The following is a 6,366-nucleotide window of genomic DNA, read 5'->3' as shown; positions in this document are numbered from 1 at the left end:
TACATAACAGCAGGGTGCAAGATGCTGGCAGGGAAAGCGTACATGGAACGACATAACGACATAATGTCTGGAGCTTATTATAACAAGGTAAGTTCCATGTTAAAATGATCACGTTTTTGACAATTTTTTATAGAGGCATTAATTTTCCGTTTACGCAAGAGTACATATACATAGCTTGCTTCACGTACGCTTATTTGTTTGGATATCAGGGTATATATGACTGTTTATTATCTTAACCGAACATTAAAACTGTCAGGAAAATCTGGAGGCCATTTGAGTTAACATTATTTAGCTGTGGAGGTCGTTTTCTTTAAGTTTTTGGCTGTAGACTGCAAAATGTGGGAGTGGCTTTGCTGGATCGTTGGCTTGATCTATGCCACAGTTGTCAAACTCCAGTCCTGGAGGGCCACTGTCCTGCAACATTTAGATGTGCCGCTGCTGCACCATACCTGAATACAATAATTAGGTGATTAGCAGGACTCTGGAGAAGGTATCTTCACAATGAGGAGGCAATTAAGCCATTTGACTCTGGTGCTTTGTACCTGTGGCACATCTAAAAACTGTCAAAAATGTTTTTTCTTTGTTGGTGTGTCATGTTGGTGACTGAAGCCTGTTATGATGACTTCAACACATTTCTTCAGAAAGGTTGGCATGACTTTTAATGCTGTCCAAAAATGTTTCTATAAGCTAACTAATTTCTTCAGTAATTATTTCTGAGTTTTTTATGCTTTATCTTGTAAACTGGGTGAGCAGAGTAATTTAAATGAATATGATGGTGACACACACAGGTGAGTCTGATTAGTTTTGCTCACACTTCTTTTTAAAATATTTATTTATTATCCTAATGTTTCTGCTATATGTCCCGTTTTTCCTTCCAGGCTGGCTGGAAGTCTTCCTCCTTCATGTTGGTGAAAACAAGAACAGCACCAAAGACACTTCACCATCAGTGATCGCAAGACCATCCATGGCCACTTCCAATTAACTTTCAAAGCACACTTCACCTTCAGTGCAAAGTACCATGAATGAAAGACCTTTGTTGTATATTGCTGTCAAGCTGTTTGATGTTTTGAAATAAAAGTCGATAACATACTGCAACTGGTTCAAGTAGCATCTAATGTCTTTTAAAATGAATTTGGGGATTATTGATGGCCAGTAGTTTCTGGGAAAAAAAAAGGTTTTAATTGCTCTAGTGGCTTTTATTTGGTAGTAAATGTCATGCTGGATTTTAGTTTCTTGACCCACATGCAAGTTCACACATAAAACCAGAGAATACTGATCAGTGAAAGTTTAATGGAGATTCTTTCCAAAGAATACAATCTGATTGTGCTCCAGAGAACGGATAGGTAGGTCAGCTCGGGTTCTGTTCGGAGAAGGGAAATATTAGTAGGGACTGGAGTTTGAGAGATCTTGATTGATTTTGAGGGATAAGCTTACTGTCTTTTAGATGGTGGTTGCACGGAAGGAAAAGGCTAGGATCCGGGAGCGTACTGAAGACTAATGATGGAGTGGGGAGGAGAGCGGCAAGTGGAGATGTTCGGTCTTGGCAGGAAACGATCTCAAAGTCCAGACTTGGTTTCTGGCTTGATTCCAACAGCTCGTCGGGTTCTGAGGGAAGACAAAATATTACTTGAAGTCTCTTAAACATCCATAACATACTTTTTGGTTAGACTCTGACCAACAAGTGATGAGCGATGAGTGACTGCTCCACTGCTTCTTAAAAGTCCACCAGCCAATTACTCGGAATCAGCTGCCGGTGCGCCAGTCTGTCAGAACTCTCCCCCAAAGATCCGCTATAGGAAAGAGCACTCACACTAACCCAAATTCTAACAGTAAATTGACAAAAAAAAAGTGGATAATGAGAGAAGGGGAAGACTGGGAAGCAAACCTACGACAGCTGCATTGAAAACTAGGGCCTCCACCATATGTGGGTTGTGCTTAACCCCTGAACCACCACAGCACACCCTGCCAGCAGTATTTTAAAACTCAGATTTCTATGTTAATATATACTTTACACTGTTCTGTGTTACATTAACATGTTCATAGTGTTAACTTTTGACAAAATATACTAGTGTTGAGTAAGTCAACACTGATGTGTGTTTAATTTCAACTACTGTGAGTGTTGATTCAACTATATCACAAATAACACTTTTAAAAGTGTAATTTCTACACCATCCAGAGTGGACCAATATAGACACTTTCAAAGTGTTGAATTCAACTCTGTAGGAGTTGACTGAACACTTCCAAATTTGCTGTGCAGTGATCCAGTGATCCCCTTAGCAGCTTCACAAAAGTAAAGATATGCTCCACTTTCAACAGCCATGACAGAATCTTCAGAGTCCAGGTTTGACCCTCAGCCGTAACCTTCTCTTCCAAAAAGCTAGAGTAAATTTTCCAAAGGATGTGAACTGGGTTTTCTTTTTCACTGGAACACACGCTCCGTTCTCTCTTCTTAAAAACTGAGACCACCCTAAAGGTGTGCTGCTCCACCAATGTTGTTCTTGTTGTCCATGCAACATTGAAGAGGTTTGTTAACCAAGCAATGTCCAGAACTTTCAGCATCCCACAGCAAATGTCATCCCCTCCTGGTGCCCAGCCATTGGGGAACTTCTTAACTAAACTACAGCCTAACCTTCCTCCACGTCTCTAGACTGCAGCTTCCTCATGCTTATTCTGTTATTGAGATCCTAAAAGTTCACATTCCAGCACTTCAACCAAACAGTCTCCTCATTCTGGGTCGGCAGTCTCCCCTAGAAACCAAATGCAGCCTGTGATGTCGTCCAACAGTTTGCCAGAATTTATTTCAGTCCTTCTCAGCAGGTTTTCTGAATTCTGTGAAGCACGGCCCCCAACCGTCAGTCTCAAAACACAACAAATAAAATCCTTTAGCAAATATCAGGAAAGTGTATGAGAACTAAGACAAATGGAATGAGAAAAACCACTAGAGCAAAATAATCCAAAAACTAACAGCTTCAATCACTACTGACCTTTAAATGAAGCCTTAATCCCTTCATAAACATTCATAATCTACATCATCAGTTCTGTGAAGTGTGGTAGATGGAACTAAACAACTTGAAAACAGACTTGTTTTACACCGCCACAGCACAGACGAAAACTTTGGGGAGATTTTCCTTTACTTTTAAATCTGACTTCTGTTTCAGCCTTGGAATCACACAAGGTCTGCTGCACATTGTCTTATCTGTCTGTCAGCTTTTCCTGTTACTATGAAGGACAACTGAAGGTTGTGGAGGAGTGTAATCACAGCAGCAGCTGCATTTCCATTGAGCATATAATTGTGCAATTAGACATATCAAAATACCTTTGCTTACTGAAAACTTGCCAATTTTGAAAAAACTATTTTTGATAAGTTTTGGCATTGTGATGATCTTTTTTTTTTTTTTTTTTTTTTTTGTTGCCATATCATAATTGGCTTATTTTGCAAAACTGCAATGGAAACACATTTTTTTTTGCAACACATGAGTCATGTGACTCATCAACTAGATGTTGTCACTGGCACAAACCACAAAGAAGACGACAGGAAGTAGTTGGAGGATAACATCTTTGCATTTTTTTTTTATTTATTGCGTGAACAGACTTATTTACATGTGATTTTAATTGCATTTCTTATTTAATGGAAACACTGCAATTACAAAATTAAATTTTTTCCACATTAACAATATTTGGAAAATGGAAAGACTTGTGCACATTTGTAATGGAAATGCAGCTGGTGACTTGTAGTTAAATGAGGGTCGATGTCTTGGTGTTCCATGGGAGACAAATGCCTCGTTTCCACTGAATGTTACGGCAAAACGGTGTGGTTCGGTATGCTGCTTTATGGTCCGCTATTTCAGGAGAACATTTCCATCACCAGTTGGACTCTTACTGGGCAGACCGGGGCTGAACCCAAACACCTGCCGTTGCATCATACCAGTGCGACAACTGACCTGACAAACTAATGGGTCTCATGTTTGTCATAAGCTGCGACAGTTTTTCTCCCAATCAGTGTTTGTCACCAGTAGCTCCATCCAAATCGAACTATTGTTCAGTTGGCACCTGCAACTGCGAGACGCCAGTCGGTACGAGTTGGTTGAATGGACCGCCTCTACAATGAAAACACAAAATATTGTGCTGTACCAAACCGCATCAGCCTGCACTGTATCCCCCAGTGGAAACAAGGCATAGGCCTATGGAGGACGATTTGTGAGTGTTGGCAAACTTGAGGTGAGAGACAAAAATGAGGGGATCTTCCACACTTGACTGAACTTCATTGTAGCAGCTGCTGTTAGAGAGCTGATGAACTGGTGAGGTGCGGCTGGAGGCAGCTGTCTTTCAAGTTGGAGCTTGATGATGTTTGATAGCCAACAGGTGCTTCTTGTCAAAATGAAAAGCACTCTGATGGCTCCACTTCACAAGCAGCTGTCACCATGACAACACATGGTAGGGAAAAGGAAACCACGCTGGGAGGACAAGGGAAGAAAATAAGCCAGATGCAAATAAAAGTTTGTGTTTGGTAAAAATGAGTTATTTAATTAAAAAAAAAAAAAAAAAGTCTTTTAAACAACTTTTTTAAAAAGGAATCATTACAATTCCAAATGTTTTGATTACAATTTTATTTTACTTAACTGAGGTTAGTTTTTTATTTTCATTTGAATAATTGGGAAACAAATTTAACTTCATACTCTGCGAACCAGACCCTAAACTTAAAGTCTGGGTTGAGTTTTTTCCCCTTCATTAATGACACACATTATATTTATAATGAAAATCCAGGGTGTGTTATTTTTAATTCTAAATCCTATATCCTTATATATATATCCTTGTTGGACTATTATTTAAGTGCTATTCTCTTTCAAGACATGTGTACCTAAAACTAGAATAAATGCAATATACGTTATGCAGCAAAGGAAATTAGAAGATCGGACATATATCCATTATGGAGATGATAAGTTTTGGACGGGCGATGTGCCTCGTACACAGGGAAGAAGCTTTTCAGTTATCTAGCTTTGCTAGCAAAGTCGCTAGTTAGAAGCTAGCTAATAGCACAACAACAACAGCCTAACGTCTGTATGATAAAAATAGTGAATTGATTGATAAGAACAGTTTTTCCTCACCTGGCTGTCTACTCCCACTCAGTAGTTCTTCAGAGAAAGGCAGACGCAGAGGCCTGTCAGTGTCTGTTGTGTTTCCTTACCTCTCTGAAGCAGAAACGATATGTTCAACGTTTTCCGTCATCTGACAAGTAGCAAGTCTACTCCACTTTATTCACCAAAAACGTTTTTTTTTAATTCACCAAAAACTGATCTGTAATCTGGAACGTTCGCTACGTTGAGCTCCAGTTAGCCGCCTTATCTCACTGTGTGAGAGGCAACTGCGTCATGCATCACGGGCAAAAGGTCAAAGGTAACAAGGTGATCGTAGGGCTTATTGTGTTGTACAAAAAAGAAACAAAAAAAAACCAAATAATTTTAGTACATGTTTTTATGTCAGAAGAGGACTTAGGAAAAAAAAATTGACCAAAAGGGCACTTGGGGGCAAGGAGCAACAAGGGCAGGTGCTCAAACACCCTCAGCTCCCCCCTCTGCACGTGCCTGTGAAGAAGGTTTGGGATTAAAATCACATCATTAATGTAAATACTATATTTGTGTTATAAATGGTTATATTCTGTTAAGCTACCCCCTTTTATCCATTGCAGAACACCTTTTGTGCTGTGATTCTCAACATTCCTTGTACATGTAAACACAACAACCCCACATTTTATAAATGTCTTTTAAAAGCTAAAAGAGGGCACTATACTGTATATAACTCCCAATGAGTATTGAAATACCACGAAACATATTCTGTAATAACGCCATGAAAATAGCATTTTCTTGGATTACTGTGTTCTGAGTATTATCCTTTCTACAAAACCCTGAAAAAAAAAGGCTTTGTGAAGTTGAACATGAGACAGAATTTAAATCAGATGAATTTTAGGGCAGGAAGCCAATTTCTTAAGGATCAGGGTGGTGTAATGAGCAGGAAAGAAGTATGGATATACCAAAGTTTAAGGGCTTTGGGTAATCTCCAATAAGCATGTTGGAGCAGTGGCTGAATCCACAAACTATGAAGGCATGGATTGAGTTTTAGCAGCAGGAAAAGAAAGGGTTATGTAAAATCACATCACACGTGTGGATTCACAGTTGAAAATAATGAAAGTTGAATGAGTGGAGAAACGAAACAGTTACAGATGCTCAGTTCAATTCAGTTTGTTAACTGCATGTAGCGCCAACTCACAACATGTAAAGGCAAAAATAAAAATGTCTATTCAGGTGAAAGAATATTCCAAGTCAAGTACATACATTCGAAATTTAGTAAAGTTATCAAATAATGCAGTCA

General features: G+C 39.1%; 1 long non-coding RNA gene across 1 annotated transcript in view; it reads right to left on the bottom strand.

Annotated features, from left to right (window-relative positions):
* Nucleotides 1-1,330: 1,330 nt before the first annotated feature.
* LOC107834091 (uncharacterized) overlaps nt 1,331-6,366 on the bottom strand; it is an 11,982-nt gene continuing 6,946 nt past the window's right edge. The window contains exons 2-3 of the long non-coding RNA XR_001659874.1: nt 1,435-1,790; nt 1,331-1,360 (exon numbers count right to left, since the gene is read on the bottom strand). This is a non-coding gene — a long non-coding RNA (uncharacterized LOC107834091). The remainder of the gene's footprint in view (nt 1,361-1,434; nt 1,791-6,366) is intronic.

Source organism: Poecilia formosa, unplaced genomic scaffold (genome assembly GCF_000485575.1).
Source record: "Poecilia formosa unplaced genomic scaffold, Poecilia_formosa-5.1.2 Scaffold517, whole genome shotgun sequence".
Classification (NCBI taxonomy): domain Eukaryota; kingdom Metazoa; phylum Chordata; class Actinopteri; order Cyprinodontiformes; family Poeciliidae; genus Poecilia; species Poecilia formosa.
Note: the sequence above shows the minus strand (reverse complement) of the source record. Positions and strands in the feature narration are given on the sequence as shown.